Source organism: Micromys minutus (genome assembly GCF_963924665.1).
Source record: "Micromys minutus genome assembly, chromosome: 15".
In the NCBI taxonomy this organism is placed as follows: Eukaryota; Metazoa; Chordata; class Mammalia; order Rodentia; family Muridae; genus Micromys; species Micromys minutus.
This window is the reverse complement of record NC_137984.1, coordinates 56,235,994-56,253,020: the sequence shown is the minus strand read 5'-3', so window position 1 is coordinate 56,253,020 and position 17,027 is coordinate 56,235,994. Positions and strand designations below refer to the sequence as shown.

At 43.9% G+C, this 17,027-nt stretch overlaps 1 pseudogene across 1 annotated transcript; it reads right to left on the bottom strand.

Annotated features, from left to right (window-relative positions):
* Positions 1 to 1,985: 1,985 nt before the first annotated feature.
* LOC308430362 (tropomyosin-like) lies at positions 1,986 to 2,708 on the bottom strand (annotated as a pseudogene). The gene has a single exon. The product of its transcript is annotated as a tropomyosin-like (transcript).
* Positions 2,709 to 17,027: the final 14,319 nt, after the last annotated feature.

The window sequence follows — 17,027 nt, the reverse complement described above, 5'->3', positions numbered from 1 at the left end:
GCACAAAGACCCTGATTAGCCAAAGCATCTGTAGCAAAACGAAACCTGGAGGTAATCACAATACTGACTTCAAATTATACTCCAGAGCAGAACAGTAACCAGAATAGCACACATACACACAAACTCACACACTCACACACACACATCCTCACACACACACACTCACACACACTCACACACACACAAATTATACTCCAGAGCACAACAGTAACCAGAATAGCATAGTACACACACACACTCACACACTTACACATACACACACTTACACACATACACAAATTATACTCCACAGCAGAACAGTAACCAAAACAGCATAGTACACACACACACACATACACACACACACACACACACACACACACACACACAAAACCAAACACGTAGCACAATTCAACACAATAGAAGACCCAAGACGGAAAACCATAAATATATCCACCCCATTTTTACAAGGCTGTCAAAACTACATTGGGAAAAAGACAGCCTCTTTAACAAGTGGTTCTGGGAAAAGTAGATTTTCACAAGAACTACAACCCTCACCCTACACAAAACCCAGTTCAAAATGGATCAAGGATTTTTTTTTTTTTTTAATTTTTACTTTTGGGGGATGTTTTGTTTGCTTTTTTAGATGATGTGTTTTGTAATCTCTGCTGGCTTCAAACTTGTTCTGTAGCTTAGAAATTGTACTTGAACTTTTGATTCTCCTGTGAGTACTTTACAAAGGCCAGGATGAGGGGCCTGCACCTCTATATCTGCAGCTGTATGAAAGGTCTTAATGTGAGACTTGGTGGGGGGAGGGGGACTGGTTCTTTATTCCAAATGTCACTTGTCAATATTCAGTATCAAAACAGTTGCAGTACAAAGTTCTCTTTCTCCAGCAAGAAGAGTACAGACAAGCCTGCAGGGTGCCACTTAACCGGCTGAGAAGAGACCACCTGAACTGGGAACTGAGGACACTTGAAAGATACCACTTACCCACAGACTGCAAAGAATTCTCACAGCCACGGTACCCAACCCCCAAAACAAAATTTCAAAATAATATAAAAATTTTTAAAGTTCTTTTTTTTTTCCACAAGCCATTCAAGATTTCTCTAGTCCTGACTGATAAAAAGCACAGTGAGATGGTGCTTCAGAGACAGACGCTTCGGGGAAGGGCAACTAGATGACTCTCGTGTGGTTCATCAATGGTACAAACATAATTCTCCTTCTCTGCCTCCCCGGGGGCAGGTGCGCACTAAGAGGTCACCACAACACTAAGGGCAGTATGATCTGGTTTCGAGCCGTCTGGAAAGGGGTAGAGCTGGGACATGTCTGGGCTCGGGGGCGGGGCCTAACACGCACGGGGCCCTGGGAGTGGGGGTGTCTCAGACGTCTTACTGTCTTATTTGGTCACATCTGATGAAAAAAAGTAAAAAATAAAAATAAGTGTAAAGATGTTCAAGGATATCAAAGCTGAAAACCTTCACAGCCCGGAACGGTTTTTGTTTCTGGCTAACTTCCTAGGACGCCCCTGTTCGGCTAAGATTTGGTGCAGGGCACTGAGGTCTCCTAGTGGAGCCCGCTGGGCTCTGCTGGCTCTCAGTAAGGCAAGCCCATTCCTGGGTTTCTCCTCCAGGGCGAGACGGCAGCCATTAGGCTAAAATGTGCTGCTCCAAGCTGCAGAAGTGCTTGGAATGTTAAAAATGGTTGCTAAGATAAAAAGTAATCACACTGCATATACCTACTGCATTGAGGACCCTTTGCACTGTGCCCACATTTCCTTAAATATTGTTCCCAAAGGTGTTCAGCTTCTCCAGCTGGAACTCTGGGAAGAGGCTGACACAGTTTTGTGAAAAAGACAAGAGGGGCAGAGGGGGTGACAGAAGGGAAAGCAGCCTTCAGCTAGAAAAGATCAGACCTTAGTATCAAGGTCAGCTTCCGGGAGGCTGGCCTCAGGCGGAGTCAATGTCAGAGGGAGGAGCGGCCGCAGGGCAGGGATGGGGGGGTGTCTACATCTCATTCAGGTCCTGCAGGGTCTGGTCCAGCATCCTTTGTGTGCAGATGCTCCTCTCTGGTGACCTTCAGCTTATCTTCCAAGTCATCAGTGGTCTTTTCCAGTTTGGCTACTGATCTTTCAGCAAACTCAGCTCGGGTCTCTGCCTCCTAGGGTTTATCAGTAAGAATCTTTATTTCTTCTTCGTACTTGTCTTCTTTTTGAGAGCACTTTTCTTCAGCAGCACTCAGACACTTCAGGTTCTGGGCCATCCGTCTGATCTGCTCATCCATCTCTCGGCCACCGGACTCGGCCAGCTCAGGCGTTCCTCCGTGCGTTCCAGTCTCCTTCAATAATCACCAACTTACGAGCCACCTCTTCATACTTCCTGTCTGCCTATAGTGTGCTTTGCTTCCTTTAGCTCAACTCCCTGGAGTTCCATCATTTCTTCATCTTTTAGAGCCCTTCTTACCTCTCTCACTCTCATCAGCAACCTTTTCAGCTTCCCCTGGCTTCTGCAAAGCAGTGGCAAGGCGCTCCTGGGCGCGGCCCAGCTCCTCTTTCACCAGCTGGATCCTGCGGTTAAAGGAGGCCACCTCAGCTTCTGCCTGCTCCCCGCCAGCCTTTCTCCCTCCACTTCCCTCTGGAGGCGCTCCACCCTCTCCTCCTTATCATCAACCTGCTGCTGCACAACCTGCATCTTGCGCTTTACCAGCTCGATGGTGGTGCTCCTGGCCATGGTGCCTCCCCAGCTGCTCCTCTTAATGTGAGATCTCAAACTTTGCAACTGGTAGAAGGAAACGCAGTTACCTTCAAGATATAGGCACAGGCAAGCACTTCCTACAAAGGACTCCAACAGCACAGACAATGATCTCCAGAATGGATGGATGTAATTACATGATATTAAAAAGCTTCTTCATGCCAAACAAAATAATCATAAGAGTGAGAAGAGAAAGAAAGCTTACCGAATAGAAAATGAACAGGGCATTAAAGTTTCATAAAATGTAGAAATAGCTACAAAAATTTAACACTCCAAACCCAAATCATCCAGTCAGCAAATGGACCAATGAACTCACAGTCAGTTTTCAAAATTAATACAAAGAGCTAATGAATGCTTGAAAAACGTTGTTCAATATCTGTACCTACCAGAGAGATGGAAAGAAAACTGTTTTAAGGGCTGGTAAGATGGCCCTGGGGGCAAAGGTGCTTTCTGGTCCTCCAGACCACTGGAGTCCAACCCCTGGAACCAACGGTGAAATGAGAAACCCAACACCTTCCAGTTGTTACAGTGGGCACTTAGGGGCACACAACATTTAAAAACTACTTTGAGATTGCACCTCACTTTACCAGGATGGTTATCATCATGGAAACAAAGAAGGAATGAAAACAAATGACAACAAATGCCCTTCTCGGGTCACCTGAGACAGTCGCCAGTGACTGTTGGGAGAGCGAAGGGCCAAGGCATCACCAAATCCTCTACAGAGTCTCCATGAAGGTACATTTGCTGGGACAGTGATGACAAAGATGAGGGGCAGGATCCATGAGCCACGGGAAGGAGCTGAGGTAGCTCCCTGTTGAGAGGTTACTGCCCCAAATCAACTCTTGTTAAGGTATAAAACTCTTCCTATGTGGTATTATCTTTAATTGATAGAATAATAGAATTAATACTGTCAAAAATGGCCCCCTTTGAGGAAACTCATTTACTAATTCTGAAGTTCCTAAAGAAAACACAAATGTGACTTTATACTTTTACTACTATTATTTTTAAGTTATTTTGTGGCAAAATGCACATATGAAGTTTACCATTCTAGCCATTTCAAGTGTCCAACTTAGTCATATTAAGTGCATTCACACAGCTGTACAGTGTTGTAGCAGCTTTCTTCTTGCACATACAAACATATGAAGAATTTTCATGATCTTTGCTGTTCTGGCGTGCTCATTTAAATTTAGAAATCAGCAGGAATATAGCCAAGGATAACAAGCATTAAAGTTGGAAAGAGTCTTATGTATTACTGTAGAAGCTTCTACATATATATAAACATAAACATATGCATGCATATACACATACATATACAATGGGCAGGTGGCAGTGCCTCTTCGAGACACCACAGACTAACAAAAAGCATAATTCCAGGAGTGGGTTATCTGTTTTTGAGTTGGAGCTGTTGACCATATGCTATGGCCAATGCTTTCGTTCCCTGCAATAATTTAATGGTAAGACCTATTGCTAAAGACACCACCCAATCAAGTTACAGAACATGGGAAATCGAGCTGCTACTGACATGGAAACTTGATCCCTACTGGTTAGCTTTCTTAGAAAGGTGCTATGCACACTACTGAAGGACAGTAGTCACCATGGTGACCTGAATGAGAGTGGCGCTCACAGGCTCATATATTTGAATACTTAGTTGCCAAGGAGGGACGCTATTTGAAAGGATTGGGCGGTGCAGCCTTGTTGGAGAAGTTGGCTTGTTTAGAGGAGTGAGCTTTGTGGTTTCAAAAGTCCATGCTAGGTTCTCTCCCTCTCCCTCTCTCTCTCTCTCTCTCTCTCTCTCTCTCTCTCTCTCTCTCTCCTCCCCTCCCATCCCCCTCCTCCCCTCCCCCTCCTCCTCCCCTCCTCCCCTCCTCCTCCTCCCCTTCCCTTCTTCCTCCCCCCCTCCTCCTCCCCTTCCCTTCTTCCTCCCCTCCCCCTCCCCTCCCCCTCCTCCTCCCCCTCCTCCTCCCCTTCTCCTCCTCCTCCCCTTCCTCCTCTCCTTCTGTCTACTCTTTGCATATTAAGATGTAAAGCTCTCAGCTACTGCTCCACTTGCCTGTCTGCTTCCTAAAATGCTAATCAGGAGCTAACCCTCTAGAACTGTGCACAAATGCCCAAGTAAATGCTTTCTTTTATAAAATGTTGCCTTAGTCATGGTCTCTCTTCACAGCCATCAAGCAGTGACTATGGCAGACATTATTAGTCTTATCCAGCCATAAACAGTGTGAGCTACAAGGACAGCTATCCTGGCCAGACACGCCTACTGATGCAGTACTGGCACCAATGTCATAGGCGTATCCACCAGCTTTCTGGTTGGATTTAAGTCCTACTCCAATAGATCAAGATCATACCTGGCACCATTATCACGGCCAACAACCTGTAATGAGACAGGTCATAGGCCCCAGGAAAAGAAAGGTGCATACTATTAAACTAGCTCCTAATGAAATCTAGCTACCCTCCTAGATGGGTGGATCTCTCATCCATCATCAGATCAGCTTCTTCTTGAAAGAGATGATGATTAGAAAAGAGGCCCACAATTGGTCAAGGAACAGAGAATAAGAGACCATAGGATTCTCAGTTCTAAATTGGACATCTGCCACTACCCTCCCCCAGTCGACTGAAATCATTGTGGGAGAGGAGACAGAAGACTCTAAGAGGTGGCTGGTAACTACAAGGAAACTGTCCTATGGATACCACAGGGCAGTTGCATATTGGTTCAAAATGATTGTGACAGAATATGGTATCTGCACAAACCTGAGCCAAACAAAATCCAGCATGGGAAGGGGGGAAGGCATGATGTTCCATGCCTTGAAACTGCTGAGAGGGGGTCAATTTTCTTTAAGGGTGTAGATCTTGCAGGTAGATGGCCCGTACCCAAGAGCATCCAGACAACACAAATTAGGGTCAGTAGGACATAAAGTTGAGCATGAAAGAGAAGGAGATTTAGGAGGAGTTGGAGGAGAATGTAAATGTGGGAAGAACACATTGACATTTTTAAAGAACTAATTAAAAACTGGGAAAAGAAGAAAACGATTTTAAAAATGAATTGGAAAGGGTTTCGGGCACAGCACTTAGTAACAGGGGTGTGCCAGATGCTTTCACACAGTGTATAACAACCCCTATATGGAAGATAAGTAAATAAAGGAAGCAGAGCAGCATCCGAGGACAGGAAACGCAGGCTGCATCCTTCCCTGCCACAGCGAAAGGTCCCTCTCAGTTTCCAAGGTGAAATGACTCTAGACAGTTAGAAATATGTTGGTGAATGGATTTTACTCCAAAGCAAATTGATGATTCCCAGCCTCCCATAAATATTCTTGGGGACTGGGAGAGTTAGGCCTGTCCTACTGTCTGAGTCAACCTCCTAATGCACTGGCATCAGATTATTTCTCAAAAGGGAGAATTTCCATTACCCTGGCACAGTACGGCTATGTGCACTCTTAGATTTCAGTGACTTCTGTTGACCATGTAGTAAAAGGGGAGCTCTGCTTAGTCAGATCACCAAAAGAACCAAAACACAGAGCTCTGGCTGGGTGTGCCCCTTCCTTTCCTTATCTTCCCAACTTGCCTCTCTCCAGCTCAACACACACCAGTCAAAAATCCATGGCCTAGCTTCTGTGTTTTTTTATCTCTAAGTTCCCCTTACAAAGCACTTTGAAGTGAGCTTTATAATTGCCCAGTAATAAATGAAGAAAGTGACTCTCAGTGAGACCAGGTGACTAGACCAACGTCACACAACTTGTAAGCACTGAAGATTATATTTAAAAACAGAACTGGGCTCTCCCTAAGCTTTATCTGCCTGAAAATATGGTAAAAGCTACAAATTAGGGCCTGGTTTCTAATTTTATGTCACAAAAAGGGCTTGATTTCTAGATTGATTATCTTGGTATGTTATCTATATTTCAAAAAATGATGAAAATGTTGATAATGTAGCAGTAACTTAAAAGTATGTCAGGTTTCTCTGAAAGCCTTTTTCTTGAGGCCCAGCACCCACAGTGCCAATGGAGAGCAGCAATAGGCATGTCAAGCTGCAATGCCTCCAAACCACAATGACCACCATGGCAAGATATCCCTAAAGGCACCATGGGATGCTTATATCTTGGCGGTAGCTACTGGCTATCTAACTGGACTTCAGACATGATTAACAGTATAGAAATTATACCTTGTAAAGGAAACCTAGCCAACTATTGAGGCTAATGAGATGGATCATAGAGGAGAACTACTGCTATTTACTAAACCAGTGTAACTCCTAACGGCATTCAAAATATATGTTCACCTACCCACCTCTCATTAAAGAAGCTTCTTTGGAGACATTACAGAAATCCACGGCTCGTCAAGATGTAGAACAACTGGTTGTAGGGTCCTGAGCCCAGCTGATACATCTACAACATAACCCTCACATCTAAGACTCAGTATAAGAGCAAAAGGACAAAAAGTCTGCTTTGGGATTGTGTTTCCTAAAAATGTCAAGGAAACTACACTTATGACACTTCAACAATATGACTGCCTAAATAACCCCTAGACAATGACAACACCAGTGGGCTTGCTTACATGGAAGGAGAAAATCTCACAGGAAAAGCAGTCAATCCATAACCCCCCCCCCCCCACACACACACACACACCTGTATATGCAATAATAGACTCAGCAGGTTATACTTATGTATTTATGCACATATGTGGTAAACAGAAATAATTAAAGATAAAGAGGCCATGAATTTGAAAGGGAATGATGTGGGATATGGGAAGAACTGGGGGGAGGACAGGAAAGAGGACAATGATGTCATATTTTAATTTTTTTCAATTGCAAAAATAATTTGGTTATTTTTTAGTTATGTTAGATTTAGAAGTCATTCATTATATTAAAAATAAGAAAAAAAAATTGAGTATTCAAATACTGTCACCTAGTTTAGCAGAGGACACACTGATCTCTATGCATTAGCCAAATTCTGCCAACAGCTTCAAGTTCACATTGCTTCACTTTTAATCTTACTGATGCCAATCAGCAATTATGTATTAACTATATATGTTTGTCAGTTTCAACCACAGGTTATTTTTCTGATATAATAGACTACCAAAAAGAAAAAAAAAAAAGCAATTAAATGACTCTGAAGGAGTCAGTTAACAGACATGACTGGAATTTACAGCTCATTTTTAGAATTTGCAACAAATAATAGCATATAATTTTATTTTTTTAATTTTGTGCTATGGCTCTTTTATGTCAGTATGAGTTACCTGAAAATTATATGTGTGTGCAGAGGGAAAAATATATACACATGTTCTTGAAGAGTCTGTTGTGAAGCATTTGTCAGCACAGCTACAATTCAATTTCAAATCCAATTTTACAGATCTTAGAAACCAGACGGATCGTGGGGAGAGAGGCCTGCAGGGACAGGCAAGCAATTAAAGGATGTGTTTATTTCAGAAGCATGCTGTTCTAGAATATGGACTATGGCACTTGTAAAGGATTAGCAGGTAAAGGTGCTTGGTACCAAGCATGACAACCTCTCATTCCTCAGGATCCACATGGTCGAAGGTGCAAACAAGTTTCCACAAGTTGTCCTTTTACCTCCACACATGCATCCATGTCCTGGCACTCATATCATACAGGCACATGCACACCGATTACATGACTGCGAATAAATGCATGAAGACATAATACAAATACAAATTTAAAATAGGAACTGGAGTCGTCTAGACTACAGACCAGAAATTTCCTCTCATATATGGTAATGATAACTTCTATTTATGGTAGGTGAATGATTCTGGCTATAACATCTTCACACCATCATGAGTTTTCTCTCTGTCTCTCTGTCTCTGTCTCTGTCTCTGTCTCTCTCTTTCTCTCTGGACTCAAATCATCAGCAAGCTCCTCTCTATGACTCATACAGATCTGAGATCTCACACAGTTTTCCTGCTGCTGGAAGAGCTCATTCCAAAGGTTCCTGATGCTTCTTAAGACTGGGGTCTTTCTTGGCTATTGCAAGTCTTGAGAAGCATCAGAAACCCTCAGGGATGTTGTGTGAACAGCATGGCACTCAGGATACAAAAAGAGATTTTACCAGCTTATTTCGAAGGTGAATTGGTAAAGAGAGGAACATATTAAGATTACCACAGGTTGGCATGATTTGGTGACATCATCTGCTTGGTCTCTCACTGCACTTCTCTATGCTGGCTGTTGTGTTTGCCAGAAACAAAATTCTCAGTTGACACCTATTTGCTATTACAAGGGTAGCTACAACACCATCAATCAGCATTTGTACTAAGTGAGCTCCCTTGCCTCCAAATTGCTCCATCCACACTCTGCCCCAGGCATTGTTACCTGGCAGGCTGCACTATTTCACCTGCTTTCTCTTTGATCTTTGCTTGGACTAGCCTTTGGAGAGGGGTGTGAAAGCTGGAGACTAGTAGGAGGAAAGAAGGCTTAAGGAGGCTCTCACTTCCACATCTGCCAGGTAGACCAGATGGCTCAACTGCAGTTCATAGAGTACACAATCCCTATGTTGTACCTTTGTGAACAGTGTAGTGTACCTCACCACATCACAAGGCCTATGAACCCAGCTTTGAGAGACTCCTTTGTCAGTGCCTTTCATTTGTTCCCACCTTTGTAGACCCTTTTATTCTCTTCAGTCACCATTTTTGACTGTCCTGCTACCTGTTGACAGTATGTTTAACATGCCAGGTTCCTTTCCATATTGTATGCTCATCATCCCATTGTTCCAACAGCTCTGGGAAGGAACATCAGCAGCTTACAAATGAGGAGACTGAGACCCAGTGTGACCTCTTCCTTGTCAAGTTTCATAGGTCCAAGCAGTGCATCCCCCAACACTGATGAACTCAGACATGAGGGGAAGTCAGGACAATTTTTTCCTCTGGCAGCATGGAACTAGACTTGCCAGCAGGATACAGGGAGTGTGAAAGGGAAGATCCTGCAACCCTGTGGAGACCTCAGAGCCTCAGTATTTACCAGCCTTCTAGTGAGGCTCGAAACTTAGGGTCAAGGTCATGTGGTAAACGACCTTGAATAACAACCTGAGGCGTTTTTTGGACAATGCCTAGGAGCTACCGAGAATTGCTTTGTAATGCAGTTAGATAAATGGCAGCACCAAGGGAGTGGCATGGGCTGGTGTCCTGGCTGGTTGTGTGTCAACCTGACACAAGCTGGAGTTATCACAGAGAAAGGAGCCTCAGTTGGAGAAATGCCTCCATGAGATCCAGCTGTAAGGCATTTTCTCAACTAGTGATCAAGGGGGGAGGCCCAACTCATTGTGGGTGGAGCCATTCCTGGGCTGGTAGACCTGGGTTCTATAAGAAAGCAGGCTGAGCAAGCCAGGGGAAGCAAGCCAGTAAGTAACATTCCTCCATGGCCTCTGCATCAGCTCCTGCTTCCTGACCTGCTAGGGTTCCAGTCCTGACTTCCTTTGGTGATGAACAGCGATATGGAAGTGTAAGCTGAATAAACCCTTTCTTCCCCAACTTGCTTCTTGGTCATGATGTTTGTGCAGGAATAGAAACCCTGACTAAGACAGTTGGTATTAGCCTCTGCCCTCTTGAAACCAGTCAGCTCTTCCCCAGGACTCTCTAGACTAGCATATAATGACAGGTAAAAACAAAGAACTTGCTAGCTCTACTCCTGCAGGTCAGGAGCCACTCTTGGCCCTTCCTCTGGCAGAAATTAAGCTCAGACAGGGACTGTTGTCTCACTCTTTCCTGCAACCCACTTTATAAATTTGTACGTGCTTATTTTTTATACTTATTTAAGACCTAAAGGAGAGGCTTCAGGAGATGACGGCCACTGGAGTTAAGCGCATGTGTGGGCAGTTGGAATGAAGGAGCATATGGTATACTCTTATCCTAAAACAACCTAAAGGAATGGTTGCTGAACGAGTACAGATCATTCTCAGTCTAACATTGCGAGTGGCACCCCAGACAGTGCGAGAAAACAGATACCTTTTTGAGAATTTCATCAGGACAAATGCCACAAGCGCTGCCCTCTACTCTCAGCAATTCGGGGCTTTATTTTTCCTCCTGGACCTGGTGACATGTTGGCATGAAAAGCTACCATGGAGGTAGCTTTCATGCAAAATTAGATTTTCGAGAAGAGTCAAAGATCAAAGGCAGGATGAGGAATGACAATTTATTTTCTTGTATGAGTCATAGCTGGGATCACCAAACACAGAGTTCATCAGATGTTTTTGAACAGTGATGACAGTACTGAGACAAAATTACAGCTTTCTGGTTTGATGTTTAATTACAACTTTTCATCTGATTAAGGGCACTGTCACTTATTAAGTGACAGTGCAAATTATCCATCACCCCAGAATTTTTCCTCTGGGAATTTATCCTAAAGCACTCTGAAATGTGTACGCTAAGACTTAGCTTCAGAGATAGTCTCCAGACAGCTCTTTAATACTGCAAACATTCAGAAACAAATCCCTCCAAAGGAGGAGAATTAGTTAAAGATACCACCACCATTAATAGGCCACCACTATAGTCCACATTGCCATAGAGGTACATGGGCATAGTGTGAGAAGAACCTGGTATTCCCTTTATTAATATTAGGTGAATGATATTATTAGTATGTCAAATGTGCCCCCCCACTATCAATCTGAATTACAGAGGCTAGATTCCTGGTTGGGCCTGCTCATAGGGGTGGCAAGAAAATAGGTTATCAACCTGAACTATTTCTATGATATTAAAAAAAAAATCCAACAGGCCCAGACTCAGTCACCATAGCACCTACATGTATACTAGCTGGTTAATTAATTGCTCCATACTCCCACCTATACCACCCACACCACACTGCCCCTTATGCTCAGTTGGATCCCTATATGCATGTACTGGGTGAGTTCACTAGACCTATATCCTTGCCAATCCTATCTAGACCCAACCAGGAATCCAACCTCTGTGCACACTCCTGGTACCAGCCATTCCAGACCCTTGCCTGCATCCCTCCAGTCCCAGACTGCACCCACACTTGCTCTCAGGTGAGTCTGCTCAGCACCACCCTTCCAGGTCCAGCAGGGAGTCAAACTCACATACTCATCGGTGAGTCTGTCCTCAGACCAAGCCCATTTGCAGGCTATCTCAGTTACCACTAAATTGGAATCAACTCAGTATCTTCAATCAAAACTTAACACTGAATGCCCAAAGGATTGACATACAAACTCCTCATTTCTGATCTAAAATCAATCAAGTTTGAAAATCAGCAAAACTTCCACTCCACAGAGGCAGCTAGATTGTCATTTCAGACATATAGCCAATAAAGTAAACTATATGCTCAGGTCACATCACACAAAACACATTATGGAAGACTGTGATAATGTGTCTCTCACCACTGCCACCCCCACAAAAAAGTAGAATCATTCTTCAATTAGAATTGCCTAGATAAACTCCAAGACAGAGGTCTTTAATATATATAAACATGATAAAAAGAATTCAAGAATTTTATAGAGGATGTGAACTACTAAATGACCTTAAAAAGGAAATACATTTCTGATAAATGTCCAGGAAGATACAAACATACCGCTGGATGAAATGATTAAGACGGTATTAGTTACTGTCTTGTTGCTATCATAAAATACCATGACCAAAAGCAACTTATACCATGAAAGGTTTGCTTTGGGTTTACGGTTCTGGAGGGTATGTCAGAGTCTACAATGGCAGAGGAGGCACGGGAGGCCAGAGCAAGAAGCTGAGGGAACCTTTAACATGAAGCAGAGAGAGCAAGCTAAAGTGAGGCAAGGCCATTCCTCCTGCAAGACAGGCCCCACCCTCTAAGGCTCCATAACCTCCCCCAAAGAGCCACACCCACTGATAACTATGTACATATAGAGATAACTATGAACAACCAAGAGGCTACAGCGAGAAAAAAGAGAACTAATTACTGAACACAAAACAGATCTAAGGACACAAACTGCAAAATGCCACTAAATGACAATACCTCGCAAGATGACAGTAGTCACACTTTCCAAAAGTTACTTTAAATATCAGTGGTCTCAATTCCCCAGTCATAAGAAAAGAAGTCCGCTGTTTGTGACTGAGAGATAAAAATCCATCTTTTTGTGGTTGACAGGAAATCCATCTGACCTCCAGAATAAGGGCCACTGTAGGGTGAAAGGACAGTTCAATGGTCCCTAGAGAAAGTGGGCACTGCTACCTTAGTGTCTGCAAGGACACAGGCTCTAAACCAGAACTGTCTCCTCACTCTGATCAAGGGAACAGTTAGCCAAGAAGACATTACAATCTTAAATATCACTGCTCTAAGCATACAGCTGGCCTTCAGGACACAGTTTAACCCCGAATCAGTAATATTAGGTGATTTCAGTACTACACTTTCTCCACCAGATAGGTTATCTGGACAAAAATTAAATAGAGAAACATCAGAATTAAATATATATCAAACAGATCTGACATGTATCTACAGAGCATCCCACCCAAACACTCAAGAATACATACTTAAATCAGCAGCCTGTGGAAATTTTTTTTCTAAAATATAATACATATTGGGACAAAAACAAATACCAACACAGAAAAATTTGTAACATCATGTATCTTACGTGACCACAATGCATCAAAGCTTAAAATCCTTGGGGAAGCGTAGTTCTCACCCTCAACAAAGGAACCTCTTTCTGGTCAAATGCAGAGAGTGAGTGGGTGGGTTTGGGGTGCCAGCCCCAGTTGGTACTCCTGAAATCTCAACAAGATAGTTGCCAGACCAAGACCTGCATAATGACACCACCAGGGAACAGGCCAACATGGATGGGAGGAATTTCACCAGGCCCATCCTTAAAGGAAGAGCTACAGGTGGCCAATCTGAGGGAAGAATAGGTTTTCTCCAGTGGTCAACCCTAAACACAAGTACATATAAGCAACTAAACAGACATAGCAGGACCTGTGTGTGTGCGCGAGTGCGTGCGTGCATGTGTGTGTGTGTGTGTGTGTATGTGTGTGTGTGTGTGTGCCTGCATATGTTTATTTACATAACAATGATAATTATAGGAGGAGAGGTCATGGAGTTAGAGGGAGTGGAGGACACAGGAAGAAGCTGGAGATGGGAATAATGTAGATATAGTACTTGTGTGTGAAATGCTCAAAAACATGAAACCGTTACATTGAAAAAAGAAGTCGCTAAAGACCATTCTCCAGGTCACAGCAGGAGAATCACACTGTTTAAGAACAACGTGGTCATAACTGCCCCTCTTTCCCTACCTTCTGGCCTTGGTGCAATTTAGTCCAGCCTCACTAGGATACATCGTTGCAAACTACTGATGCGTAAAGGTGATGTCATGGTCCCTGGCCTCCAGGCACTGGGCGTGGGGAGGGGAGCACAGACAGTTTCTCTCCAGCAGAAGCTCGGCACACACTGCAGGGAAGCCGTGAGTTCGGAAGTTTCTTGACCAGACACAAAGTTAAAGCGCTTCTAAGACAGCACCTCCGAATGAGGCTAGATCTGAGCGTCTCGCCTGAGGAAAACTGCTCACAAGATGTGCCAAATGTGCGTCGTGAGAGCTGCGCCATAGAGATGGTCTTCCGCCTTCCTTAAGACAGACGTGTGAAGACAGGGCTGCAGCTCTCCTCCAGAGTAACGTCCCATTACTTCCCTCCCATAGGATACTCCATTCTATTAATATACCAAGGGGCGAAACTTCACTTTTTTTTTTTTTAAACTATCCTTACGGTCTAGTCCTGTGTTGAAGTTTTAGTACAACAGCATGCTGCCCCCTTCTGTTCATCTGTATTACTACATCCTGCTGTAAGGGATTGAGGCAGATCAGAGGGTCTCTCTACTTCGCAGAAGGGAGAAAAGAATTAAACTGACGAGATGAAACTGCCAAAAGCATAAAATAGCAGCCACAATAAACTGTAGAACGTAATCCATTATTCTTTCTTATCCTCTAATGGTAACTCTTGGTTAGGATAAGCGAACACTCGTTACTTGTCCATTTAAACCTCTCAATGCCCTAGAAAGGGAGAGAACTAGTAGGTTCCCTAAGCTTGTATCTAATTCGAAGGATGAAGACATAAAATATCACATCAAAGCAAAGGTCAACGGCAGGTGATGTGCACAAAGGATTCTGGGACATAGGACCCCGTGGAGCTGGCCAGCGCTTTGTTGTTATATCAGCTGTTGTTAATAATGTCTGGCTGGGCTTGGGAAATGCAAGTTAAAATGACTTAGAGATTTATCTAGCCCCAGTTAGAATGGCTCTCATCTAATGACAACAAATCACAACAGATGTTGGTGAGGATACCGGAAATACAAATTCCCCCATGGAAGCTGGTGTAGAGATTTCTCAAAAGGTTAAAAATAAAACTATCGTACGATCAAGCTCTTTCACTTCGGGGCATACACACAAAGAAATCCATCCCACGACAGAAATGTTTGCATATACATACTCACGACTGCCCTGTTCACCAGAGCCAGGGAGTGAGTGGAGTATGAACTGGTGGATGAAATGCAGTGTGTGCACACAATAGAACTTCGCTCAGCTAGGAGGAAAACATGAAATTTGGTAAACGGATGGAAAACGGTTCCCAGAGATAAATGCTGCCTGTGCTCCTTCTTCTGTAGATCCTAGTTTCGAGTTTTAAAATTGTGTGTTACATTTGGTGCATTAATCAGGAAATTAGAAAGGGCGCATGAGGGGCAGGATAGGCCTTGAGGGTAGGGGGTGTGAGACCCACAGACAAAGGCGTAGGTCAGGCAATAGGGCCTTAGTTACTTTTCCATTGCTGGGATAAGACCCCATGATCAAGACAACTAGGTCTTCCTAGTTTGTAATGAAGCAAGGCTGTGCCAAATCCTGGGAACGAGGTCAGGCAACAGCGAAGGGGCATTTTATTTTCTGCCAGGGAGAGTATCTAAGCAGCTGGTTGTACAACTAAATTGTAGAGATGAGACCTCTACAAAAAAAGGCATAAAAGTTCTGAGACATGCAATGAACATGAGATGCCTGGTTTCCTCAAAGGAAGCAAAGCCTGGGTGGAAGGTCACAGTGTCAGGGTGGGGACAATGGACAGAAGGCAGAACAGAGGGCATAATGGCCATACGGAGCTGGGTAGGGCTGGGGGTCAGAGAGTTAACCAATGTGGCCACAGTGCGTAGCCCAAGGGAAGGAAAGGCTAAAGAAGTAAGCCACCTCCTACAAGGTGTCACAACGTGTTCGTGTTTCAACTTTGTCCCCATACAATGCAATGTTTACTTTCAAATTAGCAGGTTGAGATTGGAACCAAGTATGGTAGTCACATATGTAACCCATCACTGGAGAAACAGGAGATCCCTGTGAATTTCAGACCAGCCTGTTCTACACAGCAAGGTCCAGGACAGCTGGGGCTGCATAGCGAGACTCAATTAAAAATATCTAAGAGAATTAAGGTTGGCTTTGCAACTTGAATTTCCAATCCAGCTGAGATCTGAAGGATGCAGAGGGTATAATACATCCTTCAGGAAGTGACTTAACTCATCCAGGATGAACATAAAGATAAACTTGGAGACATGAAGGCATTTGAAGGGAAATCAGAAGCTCTATTATAGAATCTTGGTGAATGATTAGATTTGCAGCTAGAAGTCAGTTGGTACTGGAGACTTTTTCACTTAGCCCCTAGGTTCTCTTTCCTGGCCCTGGGGAAGGAGCAAGTTGGGAGTGGGAGAAATTATAAGGTTATTTCAGGGGAAAGTTATATTCTCAGAAAACACCGAGTGGGAAAGTAGAGGGGGAGACTGGGTACAAATCTGTACCTCACAAGTCGGAAGCAAACTCCACATATGATCTCCAAGTCCAGACGACAAGTGTGCCATTGCTCAAGATGAACTCAGGGGACGAGCAAGGAACTAAAGAGACGGGATCCCAGGGGTGAGGTGAGGGTCACTTCAGTACTTGAGGTCATAGACAAGGATTCAGACAGCAGAAGAACTGAGTAGGGAGATACGTCAGGAACTATGAGAGGTCACAGGGAAACAGTGATCAGTGCAGGACCTGTTAACCAAAGGCATCTGCTGAGTTTAGCAGCAGAGATGTCATGGTGACCTCCGTGTAGGGGGATAATGTCAGATAAGGCAAGGCAAACGTAAGGTAAGAAAACAGAGGCACATGATAAGGCAACTGCTCAGAAACTGTGGAAGTAACGGAAGAGGCTCCGTAGCTACAAGGGTTAAACTGGAATGACTCCATGCCAAGAGCACTTGCTGCTTTTGCAAGGAAACAGAGTTCAATTCCCAGCACCCACATGGTGACTCATACCATTCTGTAACTCCAGATCAAGGGTATTGAAGCACCCTCTTCTGGCCTTTTCGAGTACTGCACACAT